Below are 16,199 nucleotides of genomic sequence, written 5' to 3'. Positions count from 1 at the left end.
CTTGATTTCTGTTAGTGACGTTCTTGTGTCTGCCTTTTGCCATCTAGTTCTCACTGGTGTTAGTTGGTGTTGTCAATGCTGGACTCACCAGTGCAAGCTGCCCCTTCCCAGGTGGCCTCTGGTGCATAGCTTACCTCCTGCAGTGCCTCCCCCAGGACCTGGAGATGTGGTGCTCAGGCTGATCAGCTCAGGCTGATCTGGATCCAGAAGCGGAGAGGTCTGAGGGCTACCTCCAGAGGCCTCAGGACTGAAGCCTAAGCTCTGTGCCATAGGAAAGAGCTGTGTTGTGAGCTCCCAGACTGCCTCTGGGTGCACACTAGGTCTCCTGCACTTCCTGGAGACTGAGCTCTGTGTCCCAGGCTGTTCAGATCCCAAAGCAGGTGTCTGAAGGCTCCTGCTGGGGCCCGCTGGATTCACTGGAGCACACCTACTTCTCTAGCTGGCTTCCAGGAAGCCCCACTTGCCTCCCCCAGGTCCTAGAGATGTGGTGCTGCTGCTCAGGCTGATCTGGATCCAGAAGCAGAGAGGCCTGAGTGCCACAGCCAGAGGCCTCAGGACTGAAGCCCAAGCTCCATGCTACAGGAAGGAGCTGTGCAATGAGCTCCCAGAATGCCTCTGGGTGCACACCAGGTCTCCTGCACTTCCTGGAGACTGAGTGCTGTGTCCCAGGCTGTTCAGAACCCAAAGCAGGTGCCCAAAGGCTCCTGCTGGGGCCCGCTGGATTCACCAGAGCAGACTGACTTCTCCCCACTGGCTGCCCGGAAGCCCCACTTGCCTCTTTCATGCCACTTCTACAGAAATGTTCTTCAGGGACTCTAAGAGAGGATTGACAGGATATGGGTGGTGGAAAGTGCGGTTGGCGCAAACAATAGAGGGCCTTTAACAAGAGAAAAAAGAGAATGAACAGAAAACAAAATAAAAATGTCAGTACTAAATCCTAGTAATTCAATAGTGTAATTTTTTTTTATAATTTTTTTGTCTTCTTTTTATTCGATATATTTTTTATTTACATTTCAAATGATTTCCCCTTTTCTAGCCCCCCACTCCCCGAAAGTCCCATAAGCCCCCTTTTCTCCCCCTGTCCTCCCACCCACCCCTTCCCACTTCCCCGTTCTGGTTTTGCCCTATACTTCTTCACTGAGTCTTTCTAGAACAAGGGGCCACTCCTCCTTTCTTCTTGTACCTCATTTGATGTATGGATTATGTTTGGGGTATTCCAGGTTTCTAGGTTAATATCCACTTATTAGTGAGTGCATACCATGAGTCACCTTTTGAGTCTGGGTTACCTCACTTAGTATGATGTTTTCTAGCTCCATCCATTTGCCTAAGAATTTCATGAATTCATTGTTTCTAATGGCTGAATAGTACTCCATTGTGTAGATATACCACATTTTTTGCATCCACTCTTCTGTTGAGGGATACCTGGGTTCTTTCCAGCATCTGGCAATTATAAATAGGGCTGCTATGAACATAGTAGAGCATGTATCCTTATTACATGGTGGGGAATCCTCTGGGTATAAGCCCAGGAGTGGTATAGCAGGATCTTCTGGAAGTGAGGTGCCCAGTTTTCTGAGGATCCGCCAGACTGATTTTCAGAGTGGTTGTACCAATTTGCAACCCCACCAGCATTGGAGGAGTGTTCCTCTTTCTCCACATCCTCTCCAACACCTGCTGTCTCCTGAATTTTTAATCTTAGCCATTCTGACTGGTGTAAGGTGAAATCTCAGGGTTGTTTTGATTTGCATTTCCCTAATGACTAATGTCTTAGAAAGAACGGGAATTCAAGGCCCATACCTAAACATAGTAAAAGCAATATACAGCAAACCGGTAGCCAGCATCAAACTAAATGGAGAGAAACTTGAAGCAATCCCACTAAAATCAGGGACTAGACAGGGCTGCCCCCTCTCTCCTTATCTTTTCAATATTGTACTTGAGGTACTAGCTCGGGCAATTAGACAACATAAGGAGGTCAAAGGGATACAAATTGGAAAGGAAGAAGTCAAACTATCACTATTTGCAGATGACATGATAGTCTACCTAAGTGACCCAATAAACTCCACTAGAGAACTCCTACAGCTGATAAACAACTTCAGCAAAGTGGCAGGTTATAAAATCAACTCAAGCAAATCAGTGGCCTTCCTATACTCAAAGGATAAGCAGGCTGAGAAAGAAATTAGGGAAATGACCCCCTTCACAATAGCCACAAACAGTATAAAGTATCTTGGGGTGACTCTTACCAAACATGTGAAAGATCTTTACGACAAGAACTTCAAGACTCTGAAGAAGGAAATGGAAGAAGACCTCAAAAAATGGGAAAACCTTCCATGCTCATGGATCGCCAGAATCAATATAGTTAAAATGGCCATTTTGCCAAAAGCAATATACAGATTCAATGCAATACCCATCAAAATCCCAACTCAATTCTTCACAGAGTTAGAAAAAGCAATTAACAAATTCATCTGGAATAACAAAAAACCCAGGATAGCTAAAACTATTCTCAGCAACAAAAGAAAATGTGGGGGAATCAGTATCCCTGACCTCAAGCAATACTACAGAGCAATAGTGTTAAAAACTGCATGGTATTGGTACAGTGACAGGCAAGCAGATCAATGGAACAGGATTGAAGATCCAGAAATGAACCCACACACCTATGGCCACTTGATCCTCGACAAAGGGGCTGAAAACATCCAATGGAAAAAAGATAGCCTTTTCAACAAATGGTGCTGGTTCAACTGGAGTTCAGCATGCAGAAGAATGCGAATTGATCCATCTTTATCTCCTTGTACTAAGCTCAAATCCAAATGGATCAAGGACCTCCACATAAAGCCAGACACTCTGAAGCTAATAGAAAAGAAACTGGGGAAGACCCTTGAGGACATTGGTACAGGGAGAAAATTTCTGAACAGAACACCAATAGCGTATGCTCTAAGATCAAGAATTGACAAATGGGACCTCATAAAATTACAAATTTTCTGTAAGGCAAAGGACACCATCAAGAGGACAAATCGGCAACCAACAAATTGGGAAAAGATCTTCACCAATCCTACATCAGATAGAGGGCTAATATCCAATATATATAAAGAACTTAAGAAGTTAGACTCCAGAAAACCAAACAACCCTATTAAAAAATGGGGTACAGTGTTAAACAGGGAATTCTCACCTGAAGAACTTCGGATGGCGGAGAAGCATCTTAAAAAATAGTGTAATTTTTACACTTTCTCAAAACACAAATTTAAAATAGGCATAATGGATTACAAAACATAATACCTATTAAATACAATGAAATAGAGAGAAAAATATATCATACAACTATTAAATGAAGAAAACAAATGCCATACTAATGTCAAATTAAACAGATTTCAGAACAAAAAATGATCAGAGACAGAGTAAGGCCTTATGTAATAATGAATAGTTTGGTCCTCTGAGGCAAGAAAAAGTCTAAGTAACAAATAACAGACCTTCAAAGTGTATTAACCCTAACTGAATGAACATAAAAGATGACAAAAATATAAAATCAGTATTTGCAATTGACAACATTACTCGAGGCAACTGAAAAGACTACTAGAGAGTAAATTACATTACTATAGGCATGTGTGTGTGTTTGAGTTTGTGTGTGTGTGCGCAAATAAGATATAAAAAACTTGACTATGGAATAGTTCAAAGCATCAAACAAAATCTGGTGTACGGTGGTAACAATTATCACTGTTTCTAACACCTCTAAAATACAGTCATCAAGGCCACTCTGTGGAAAAATTGAAGACACACAGAACTCAGTGTAATGAAATATAATGATGAAATTTATGTGACACTACTTAGACCTTGCTAAGGGGAGAATTTATAATATTAAAGCAGAAAAATATGTAGATATTAGAATAAAGCATTTCTTAAAAGTGTAAGCTTTGCTGACAAATGCTGAAGCTTTCATGCTAGAAGGATTAATAAAAATAAGAGCAGACATAAAATTGCAACAAAAAATAAAGTTTGTGAAAAATAATCTTGTTCTTTGAAAACAAAATAAAATCAACAGATCTCATGGGACACCGGCAAAAGCTAGGCAGAGAACATAATTCTTCAATATCAGAAGGGAAGCAGAGATCACTCCACAGAGTCTTCAGAAATCAAACTAGGAGGAAGACTCCAATAAGACACTTCATGCATGAATACAGCAACTTAAAAAAAAACAGTTCCTCAAGATGCACACACTGTCACAAGTCACATGGTATAAATACACACAGTTTGAGTTATTATTACATTATTTCAAAACCAAGTGGTAAACAGAAATATATATGTGTCTGTGCTCATCAAGGAGAATGGTCTATCAAACTTCTTAGTATTTAATGTGTCTTACCAAGTATTGCTATAAAGACAACACTAGATGTGAAGAGTGAGCTGAGTAGCATGCTTTAATTTTTTTTTGAAATAGCTTGAGAAGGTTTAGTGTTAACTCTTCAAATGACTGGTAAAAAAAACGATCTGGGCATAGAATAATTTTAGATGAGAATCACTCTATTTTATTATAGTTTCATACATTTCGTTGTTGTGGATATAACATCTTGGTTTAATTTTGATATGTCACATGCTTCTATGTATTTTTTAATTTCTTTTAGATTGTCTTAGTTACAGTTTCCATTGCTGTGGTAAACATTGTGACCAAAAGCAATGTATGGAGGAAAGTGTTTATTTTCATTTTATAATTTAAAGTCTCTTATCCAAGAATATAATGCAGGAACTCAAAGCATGTGCCTTATGGCAAGAAGGATACAGGTGTCATTTCGGGGAACATGGCTGGCTAACTTGAACCTTATGGCTTGCTCAGTTTGCTTTGGTATATTCTTTGGTACCTCCTGCCTAGGCATGGGACTGCATATGGACTGGACCCTTCAACATCAGCCACAAATGCAGAAAATGTACTAGTGGCTTTCCCATCAGCAAATCTTTAGAGACCATTTTCTCAATTGAGGTTCCCTCTTCCTAGGTGACTCTAGCTTGTTTGTCAGATTAACAAAATACTAGCTGGCTCATAGATTTCTCAGATTGATTGGAAATTATATGTTTCAGTATGCCTGACTGAAAATATATGTTGGCATCAGTAATAATATTGGGGTTTGGTGTCTGCGGTTGGAATGGATCACATGGTAGGGCAGTCTCTGGATGGCCTTTCCTTCAGCCTCTGCCCCATTTTTCTCCCTATATTTCCTTTAGACAGGGGCAGTTCTGGGTTAAAATTTTTTAGATGGGTGGGGAGTAGCCTCATGTCTCCACTAAGGGCTTTGGCTATCTACTAGAGGTGGTTTCTTCAGGTTCTGTCTTCCTGTTCTTGGGTGATTTGTCTAATGTTATCTCCTTTGGGTCATGGGAGTCTCTCACATCCCTGGCACCTGAGACTTTCTATTGGTTCCCCAAGTTTCCCACCCCACTTTGCTACTTATTTTTATTTGCTATTTATTTTATTTTTTGTTCTCTGGATTTCTCTCCACACTCTTCCCATACCTGGTCCTGTCCCCTCTTTTTTTCCTGCCCTTCCCCTCTCCCACCCAGATCCTTTCCTTCCCCTGCCTCCTGTGATTGCAAACAGGAGCTTTGTATGACCGTCCTCTGAGAGGCTCTGCCAGCACTCACTAAGATAGATGCAGATACTCACAGCCAACCATTGGACTGAGCCCAGGGTCCCCAGTGGAAGAGTTAGAGGAAGGGCTGAAAGAGCTGATGGGTACTGAAATCACATAGGAAGAACAACAGTATTAACTAACCAGATATCTCAGAGATCCCAAGGACTAAACCACCAACCAAAGAGTATATATGGGCCAGTCCATGGCTCCCGCATAGCAGAAGACTGACTCATTTGGCATCAGTGGGAAGAGAGATGCTTGGTAGTGTGGAGTGCTTGGTCCTGGGATGCCTCAGAGAAGAGGGATTCTGGAGGGGTGGGGCAGGAGTGGGAGAGTAGGTAGAGGAGTCACACTTGAGAAAGGGGAAGGGAGATGGGGTTTGGCGTTCCTGGAGGGGAGAGCAGGAAGGCAGATAACTTTTGCAATGTAAACAAATCAAGTGATCAATAAATTTAAAAATATAAATAAGAAAGATGATTATTGTGGTCATTTTACTAATAATTCATTGTATGCAATATAATTAACTATATCATTTAATACATTTATATGAAGGATAAAAAATAAGTATGCCTGAGCAATCTTGTGAGTTTCTCAATGTATAACTCTGCATTTCTAATTTTATTACTCTCAGGACTTACTCTTTTTTTCTGTTTCCCTTTGTTTGTTTGTGTGTTTCTTTGTTTTTAAAATAGTTGGGTTTAGACTTGACCATTTTCCTTTGTTTTGGTGACTATTAAATTGTTTTATTTTTCTTTAAATTTCAACAATTTGTCTCTCTATTACTTTTTCCTCATTCCTTTACTTGAAAAATATGCATGTTTGTGCTTAAAGGATAAGTTACTTGATGCAACAAATGAAAGGGACCTGTCATCCATGTAATCTGCTAACGTGTTCCTTTTGATTAAAGAAGGGAAATAGTTGATGTTCATACTCACTATGATAAGTTAGCCACTAACTTCTGTGATTTGTTTTCCTAATGTTTTGTACATTCTATCTTCTGTTTCATAAATTACTGTGTGTGTGTGTGCCTGCATGTGTGTGTGTGTGTGTGTGGTGTATTTCTTTCCTGAAGTCTCAGGATATACTTATTATTCTCTTCAGTGTGTAGGGTTCTTTCAAGTATCTCCTATAAATCTATTTTTGCATTCTGATCATGAAATCATTTCCTGATATTTGTGTTTGGTTGTCCTTCAATTCTGAGGGGCATTTTTGCTGGCTATTCAAAATGATAACCTTGTTTTAAGTTAGCATCATTCAGTCCACTATCAGACCAGATTTCTACTCAGGGAACAGTGTACTTTTCATACCCAAACTCTACTGATGCAACTAGATATATTATTCTGGTCATGTCTGACAAGTTCCCGTAAAATTTGCCCTGGAGTCCCACATTGGGTCATACAGGCAGGGACCTTAGCAACCAGTTGAGGATGGGTCTTTTTAAGAATGCCTTTTTACTACTGCTCCAATTGATACCAAGAAGAGTTTTTGTTTGTTTGATTGCTATTTATGTGGTTCAGGTTCTACATGATATCTGTTTAGTTAGACAGCAAACCTGTTTAGGGTTTCAATCAGTGATGGTGGTTTGGAGCCAGTGGTTCCTGTCATCTCTGGTCTTTATGATCCCACTACCACCACAGATGCTCTGAATTGCACACCCTCTCTCTCTGTCACTCCCTTCTCTCGTTCTCTTTTCCTCCCCATCTTCTTTCTCCTCCTCCTGGCTTTTTCCTCCCCTTTAAGTTATCTGTTAAAGAAATTATAGTATGATACAGTATGAGAGATTGGAGGATCTTTCTTTTCTTTCCTTATTCATATATTTTTATTCTAATATGCCAGTGTTCTCCAGTTGTGCTGACTCTTGAGATGCAACTACACAGATCTCAGTGAGGACACAGAATATTTGGTTGAAACTTAAAAATGCAAAGCTGAATCAAAAAGCATTGCTCAAAATAAAAAAGCATCGTTAATGCAGTTATCAGACAAAACGGTTTTAAAAATCAGTGTATCTGAACCATGGGTCATATCCACTTTATCTTCTGTATCAAAGAAAATCCAATTTTGTGTTTTGTATAGAACAATATAAGATGTTTATATATTTAAAGTGGTATTGTTTTAAGCTCTGTTCTTTGTAAGCGGTTTTTCTTTTTTAAACCAAGCATTAACTGAACATACTCAGCTCATCTTTAATGCCTACTGTAATTATTGCTTAGATGGGATCAAGTTAACCAGTCCCCAAAACAAAACACAACCTCCTCTCCCAAAACAATATCTCTTTCATATCATCTCCTAAAATGTTATTCAAGTGAAAATTTCTCTTACCTTCTGCTGTGCAACCTGTATTTCTCACTTGTTAAAATAAATAGGTAATTCTTTTAGACATGTCATTAGCTTCAACACAGATAGCATTGTTAGGATAATTTATCTACCATCCAAACCCAAGAGAAATGAACCCTCTAAGAACTAGAGGGAAGTGGGAGGAAGAATTGAAGGATATTGATTTGGAAGGTAGAAAATTGATAGATTTAAACTTTTGAATTAAAATTAGAGTTGAAAATTGTTCCTAAATTAATAGAAAATGAAGGCAGAACAGGATCTTTGATATCTCTTGGAATGTCTAGAGTGATTCATCATAGAAATATAAAGGCAGTCTTCTAATATTGATTAATAATATGAGTGATTCATTTCAAGGGAAGAGTGAAAATTTTATAGACTATTTCAAGTCCAAATTTAGTATTTATTTAGAGAAGTAAGTTCATACTTCTCCCAAGTAACTACTCTGTGTGTATGCATGTGTTTGTGTGTGTGTGTGTGTGTGTGTGAGAGAGAGAGAGAGAGAGAGAGAGAGAGAGAGAGAGAAAGAGAGAGACAGAGAGACAGAGAGACAGAGAGAGACAGAGAGATAGAGACAGAGAGACTCATATATAAGTCTCTTACCTTGAGTAATCTTGAGCTGTTGAATAGCAATTTCCTCCAAATTAAAACACTCTCTCTTGAAAGAAAAGGGGGTAGTTCATAAATTAAGGAATATACATGTAACTTACAAGTCTGAGGATGTGCCTAGAAGTTATAAGAGCTGAAAAGCTCCTCTCTAAGCTTATAAACCAGGAGTAATTGCTGGGGCAGGAGACTCTGATCAGTAGGAGCTATTTGCAAGATGTGAGACATCTGTAGGCATAAATCTTCTGTGAGATGTTGCCTAAGCTGACTTCAGCTTCTGAGTGATGCTGTGACACAGGTGCCTGTGAGTAACCCATCACCTGTAGACCCATAAAGTAACTCAGAAAATTAGTTCATTATGATAAGGTGGGTAAGACTGTTTTTATGATAACTATGATAACCTCATTAGTGCCCTGTCTGGAGTTACACACGTTTGTTCACACTTCCATGAGAAGAATGACATTTCATCTGAGAGAATCAGAACAAGGCAATAAGGTATTCAACTTTTGCGCCATTGAGGAACTCAGTGTCATATAGGATATACAGTCACGTCAGACCGTGCTTATGATACAGACTATCAGTTTGTAACATGTATGGGTGATGTGATTGCGCTTTCAACACAATGTCTGTGTCTCACTTGCATAAATAACTTTAGACTTGTATTGGCTTTCATAGGATAGAATGAACTTCCTCTCCTCAAGGAAACATAAACATACAAAATCACTAATGGGCACGTTTTTAGGGAACCATATCTGTAGACAGGTTGCAATGGAATCATAAACTATATTTTTAGTCTGCTCATTTTAACCCACAGTTTACAAATGAAAGAATCACCTCTGCTTTCTATCAGTTCTGGGACAAGCAGTACTCAGGAACTAGGAGGAAATCAATAAATACATGTGTGTTATGAATGAAGACATATAAATATGTTCATTTGAATCTTTATTTGGGGTGACAAGGCTTACTGTCTACTGATCCCTTTATGTTGTTATGCAACCCTTATCAGAAGTTTACACTTAAGAAGGATTACAGATTTATTCTGCTATCTAGTCAGAAGTAAACCTAGTATCTTGAAGGATATGTGTCCTCAGTAACAATTTTTAAACAAGCTCTTACTAATCACTTTTTAAAGACTTGGGAAATGTATGTATTTTAAAGGGATTAGTTCTTCTTAAGCCTTATGCTAGAGGGGAAAAAAAAACAACACAACTGTTACACTTGGTAGAAGATGTCCTCCAAAAGCATGTGTCAGAAAATTTATTACCAGTGTGACTGACTATGTTAAGAGAGACTATCTTACTAAAGGAATATAACACCATCTAAGAAGGAGGTTTGTTATCACAGAAGTACATAGATTTCTTATGAAAGAACAGTTTTGCTCTGTCCTACACCTGTCCTCCTCTCCACCCTTCCCCACTCTTCTCCCCTCACCTCTTCTTCCTTTTGTTCCTTTTCTTCTATTCATTCTCTTTCCTACTTGTATGTGTACCATGGGTGAGGTGCAGTCTTCCGCATACCGCCTTTGAGCAGGCCTTTTGGCCTGAGCTTAATCCGCAGATTGGATTTCAGAAAACTTTCCTCTAGCCTCCACATGTGCCACAGACAGCAAAACACACAACACACAACACACAGGCACATCTACCCACACATGTGCACACTTACATAAATAAAATAAGAATAAAAAGGAAGAAATAAAGAAAGTGTTCATCAGATGTTCTTTTAATATCAGCCTTTTTCAGTTCCTTGAACTATGATCTAAATAAAGTTGTTTGTGAAAGCTTGCTCAATTTAAAACCTTCCAAATGGACTAATCCTATCTCAAGTACTAGCCGTAACATCCATGTATAAACAGATGAAGAAGCTCTCCACCAACACACGGCTACTGTTTGTGGTCTTGTGTACTGAGTCACAGCATAGCATTTGTGGAACTACCTTAAGAGAAAAAACTAGAGGGGATGTTTTGAGAATTGGCCCTGAATATGCCACATCTCCAGATCTCTGAATCCTTGATCTGGGATATTTTTTAAAAACCCTGGTCCATAACAATGGTTTTGTGACATTCAACTTCTTAGAATCCTGGAGTACTGTATGACACACATTTTATAGTCTGCATCTGGATGGATGATTTCTGGGTAGAATCTTTGTGTTCAGTTATTAGAAAAAGGTTTTAGGTAAGTGCCCAGCCTATATAATTCAGTATAATTAGAAATAAGGCTAAAGAATGTCTAAGGCAAAAGAAGCAATATCAATCATGCAAAAACCTAAATGGATACAGACGCCCTATTCTCAAACAGTAGTTGGAGGAAGGAGTCACATTTGTGAACTCATAAGCAAAACAAACAAAAATGTAAGAAAAGGGGGGAAATGCTTTTAAGACAAGCTGAAAAATCATTATATTTTTCTCCATATTGTTTTAAGTATTGAGTTTTAGTGTATGTATGTATATATATATATATATATGCATTTTGAATTAATGTTCCCAGATTCCTGAGTCCTTAACATGTACAATGCATGTCCTTCACAGAGACATGTGAGTTCTGTTTCTGTCCATGAGCCTACAGAAGTTAAGGTTTGTGATAATGAGTCTAGGCACAGCAGCAGTGCTTTGGGAACAAACTGAAAAACTCAGCAATAATTCCTAGAGTCCCACTCACTCCCCTTGCTGAGCATTCCCATTTTTTTCCACACAAGGTTTGATTCACGGAAGTAATGCTTATTCCATGTGTAGACCTTGGGAAGGCCTTGCTTCCCCACACCTCAACGTGATGGCCTGGTGTATGGCAACCTCTCTATACACAGGCATGCATTTAGAGAACTACTACCCTGGGTACTATAGCTGTCATGCAGATGGAGCTAGACTGGAACTTTGACCCTTCTCAATGGCTGTCTTCTCATGCTTTGGTTGTCTTTCTTACTCTTCCACCCAAGAAGACATTTTCTTCTCTCTTCCAGCTGTGATCTCTTGGAAAAATTTCCCTCCATCACACAAAAGTCTATATTTCTATGAATTTTGTTCACGTGTCCAATCCATATTTATTCTTAGTCAGATAAAATAATCTTGTTTTCTTGTTCAAATATTGAAAAGGATGTTATTCAACACTTTCTGTGGGCAAATGCCTGCAGTGATGTCTAAAAGCTTACAAGGAAAGCAACTCTTCAGAGGGTAGGCCAGGAGGGGGATAATGACAGGACTGTAAAAACGATTTAATAATAATGATAATAATAATAATGATAATAATAATAACAACAACAACTCTTTCCTGAAGTCTGATGAGGTAGACAGACATAGGGAAAGTAATCCTGAGTGAGAAGACAGCCTGACCTGAGCCAACAGCTCTTAGCTCTGTAGAAAGTTTCAGAAGCTTCTAGAAGAATTGTTTGAGCTGAATAACAGTAAGAACATATTTTTAAAATATAGTTTGAGCGTGTCTGCTGTCTGATAGGGATCCATACAGTTTCTAGAGAAATGTTCAGAGATTTGTGCAACCTTTGTGCTATTCTCTGAAAAAAAAAACAGAAATATATATTAACCATTTCCATACTAGTCTACATTTCTGTTAACCTCATCCATTATTTAACTTATACTATGTTTTGATGCATGTGTGTGTTTGTGTGTGTGTATGTATGTACATATGTTTCTATTGTAGAAACATTTTCTCATGATATCCGATCACAAGTTATTTTATCAGTCAGTAGCCAGGATCTTATCATTTAGAAGTGCAAGAAGACCTGACGTCCAGCTTCCTTCACTGCTTATAAGAACACTGGTCTTGAGAAAAGACATTTACCACATAAGACAACTCATCTTTGCAAAGTGCCCTGAGCCTTCCTCGGGAACCATGGTGCATGATTTCAACAGCATGTTGTGTAAATGTTTCATAAGCTGAAGAGAGTCAGAGTATAACCAGTTATTTTCTTGGTTTTTATCTCTCCCACATTTGACTTGTACTCTTTTTCGTAGCATCCATCTTCCGTGCTTCCTTCAGCAAAGAGGCAAGTGACATTCTGAATCTATGAGCTTTGCTTCTGTTGCTTCTGCTTCATTGTATCAATCAGCACGGATCACCCAGATATTTGATGCAGTTATCTATTTTTCTTTTAAAAATATTCCACTCTACCTGTTTTTTCTCAAAGATTTCAAAAAGACAATTTTAAGAATTAATATAAAAATGCCACATTTGAAGATCATAGATTTATTTAGTTTGACTGAGACCTATGTTTAATTAAAGTCTATATATATTTGGTTAAGGGAAAAAAGGGTTCCTTGTCCCATTTTTACTTTGGTTCTGCACAAGAAAAATCACAGATAAGATTATGTGTCATGCAGATATATGGAGTTCAATGCAGTTACAGGCCATTCTAATTGAAGTGATTATATCAGTGTTATTATGGAACACTCAGCAATTTCTCAGCACTTTCGCAAAAATTTATTTTCAATGTCTTTAACATATACTTATTGTTTTTTATTATATCATAGATCTCCATTAAGTGACTGAAGAATAAATATATTTTTGACAGTAGTATTTTATTGAGTTTCCCTTTCTTAAAGGTTTATTTCGTGCTTGATCAAAATGGAAATTTATCAGCCAAGACTGTTGTAAAGGTTTGTTTGACACTGAAATGATTCAAATCAATGGAGGAGAAAATGTATATTTGATTGGTGTGCTCCCTCTTTAATTCACGAACCAGTTGTCTTCATATTATAGTGTCTCATAGAGAATATTAGAGGAAAATAATAAATAACTAGCTATATAATCACCTAATATCTTTTTTCAAATATATCTTAAGAATTAAAATGTTGCAGTCATAGAAATTATTTAAAATAATTATCTATTTGACATCCCAGAATGGTGAGCAGCCTACCTTCTGTAGCACAGTCAGAAAAGCAGAAACCTGAAAGCCTCTTTCTGCTTCTCTCAATAGAAGGGAAGACTGGTTTCTCAGGGTTGATCAGTCACCTGCTTAGTAAATTATCAGATTTGCTAATATTTAAGACTAGGTTTGAGATAGCACTGTTTTGTAATTCCTAAATTTTAATAATGTAATAATAATTTTCTTTGAAAACTTTAATACATGCTATATACTCTCATTAAGTTCTTTTCTCCTCTCCCACTTTCCCAACTCCTTGTAGGTCTTTTGCAGCGCTCTACCCACCTGATTCCATGCTATTTCTCTTTTTTAAATGAAAAACAAAAACTAGAAAATAAAAAGGAGTCTAAATCGTGTAGGCCAGCTACTCTAAAGCAGAGATGACACTGGAGTGTGGTGATTTACCCTGCATTGCTTCATGGAAGTGAACTGAATTTTCCTCTTCTAGCAACTATCATTTCTAAAGAGCTTCCTGCTAGGTGTGGAACTATGTGTCTACTACCACTATCCTGTGACTGATTTTTATCTTGCTTGCCCTTGGACAGGTCTTGTTCACATATGAGCTCCGTGAGTGCATAAACTCTGCTGTGTCTGGGAAATGCTGCTTCTTCGAAATCATCCACCACAACTGTTCCATTGTCTACACAGACCCTTGAGCCTTGAGAAGATGAAGTATTATATGGTCACACCATTAGGACTGCATATTGCAGCTATTAAAGCCCTGCCCTTATCCGGTTGTAATTTTTTTTTTAAATTAATTACCATCTACTGAAAGACAAAGCTTCTCTAATGAGGTTTGATCAATGGACTTATCTATGAATATAACAATATGTCATTAGTCAGTTAAATGCTGAGCTTCTTTAGCAAAATAAAGGAGTATGTTTTCTGTAATGGTGAGGGCCCATTTACTATCTAGTTTATATCTCACTCCACTAATGGTGTCAGGTAAGGTTTTTCATGGAATGGACCTTAAATTAATTGTTTTAAAAGGTGAATGTTTACTCTCATAACATCCATGCCACGATTGCATTAGTGACTATATCTTGAAGGCAGGTAATTATTGCAGTTTTCATAGTTCAAAGCTGATTAATAGTGATAGTTATTTTATTTTATTTTATTTTATTTAGTACTAAAGATTTTTTAATCTTTTATTTATTTATTTTAAGCTCCAGATTTTATTCCTCTCCCAGTCTACCCTCTGACTGTTCCACATCGCATTACTTCCTATGGGCCCACCTTACCTTCACCAGGATGTCCCCACCCTCACTCCTCATCCCCCACCCCACCAGACCTCTAGATCCCTGGGGCCTCCAGTCTCTTGAGGGTTAGGTGCATCTTCTCTGACTGAATTCAGACCTGGCAGTCCTCTGCTGTGTATGTGTTAGGGACCTCATATCAGCAGGTGTGCTGCCTGGTTGGTGGTCCAGTGTCTGAGATATCTCAGGGGTCCAAGTTAATTGAGGCTGCTGGTCCTCCTACAGGGTTGCCCTCCTCCTCAGCCTCTTCTAGCTTTCCTCTAATTCAACCAGGGGGTCAGCAGCTTTTTTCCATTGCTTGGGTACAAATACCTGCATCAGACTCAGCTGCATGTTGGGTCTTTCGGAGGGCAGTCATGATAGGTCACTTTTTGTGAGCGCTTCATAGCCTTAGTAATAGTGTCAGGTCTTGGGGCCTCCCTTTGAGCTGGACCCCACCTTGGTCCAGTTGCTAGGCCTTCTTTTCCTCAGGCTCCTCTCTATTTCTATACCTACAGTTCTTTCAGACAGGAAAAATTATGGGTCAAAGTTTTGACTGTGGAATGGTAATCCCATGCCTCACTTGCTGCCCTGTCTTTCTACTGGAGGTGGGCTCTACGAGTTCTCTCTCCCAATGTAGAGCATTTCATCTAAGGCCCCTCCCTTTGAGTATTGAATGTCTCTCACCTCCCAGGTCTTTAGTATATTCTGGAGGGTGCCTCCAACCTCCTACCTTCCCCAACCCAATACCAGATCATGTTCCTTTCTCCCTGAAATCCTCTTTCCTTCCCAGATCCCTCCCTTCCCTCTTGTGGTTTCTTTCTTCTTCCTTCCAAGTGAGGTTTGATGAAGAAGCCAAAACACAAACAGGAAAGAAAAGACAAGATTTTTGACAAGTATTGTATAAACTGGACACTTAAACCTAGAAGAATGAAACTTGATCCCATCTTTTTACCTTCCACAAAATTCAATTGGAGTTGAAAAAGGAAAATCAGTGTTAGCCATGATCTTCTGAATCTAATAGTAGAGAAAACAGGTACTAGGCTTTTCCTCCTCAGCACAGAAACTAGCTTTTAAAACAGATCCCAACATCACAGACATTAAAATAATTTTTATCCTTTAGTGTATCTGCAGGATACCTTTTAAATATTTGCATAAGTTTTTATTCAATAAAGTATCATCAAAAACTTAACTGACAGCCACATAGCCAGAGAGTGGGGATATTCTCACAAACAGAATGTACAACTTTTATGAGTTTAGAAAGGTTTCTCTTAAAGCATTAACTTCAAATCAGCAATCTCACTGATGAAAAAAAGGCAAATTATATAAGCTAGGCAAGATTGCTTTCAATATGAAAAAGGGTCTTTATTCTAATTTTTTATACTTGAATAATTTTCTCTCTGCATGTATCTGTATGTGTGTATGTATACACACATACAAATGACAGAAAAATGCACATGGAAACGTACACAGAAACATACATACAGAAAATTAAACACACAGAGACACAGCATACACACAGAGAACAACATATACACAGATCAACCCA

At 38.5% G+C, this 16,199-nt stretch overlaps 1 pseudogene; it reads right to left on the bottom strand.

Moving 5' to 3' along the window:
- The window catches only part of LOC127689697 (high mobility group nucleosome-binding domain-containing protein 5-like), a 133,089-nt pseudogene extending 118,060 nt beyond the window's left edge, over positions 1 to 15,029 (bottom strand).
- Positions 15,030 to 16,199: the final 1,170 nt, after the last annotated feature.

This window comes from Apodemus sylvaticus, chromosome 7 (genome assembly GCF_947179515.1).
Source record: "Apodemus sylvaticus chromosome 7, mApoSyl1.1, whole genome shotgun sequence".
NCBI classification, from domain to species: Eukaryota; Metazoa; Chordata; class Mammalia; order Rodentia; family Muridae; genus Apodemus; species Apodemus sylvaticus.
Note: the sequence above shows the minus strand (reverse complement) of the source record. Positions and strands in the feature narration are given on the sequence as shown.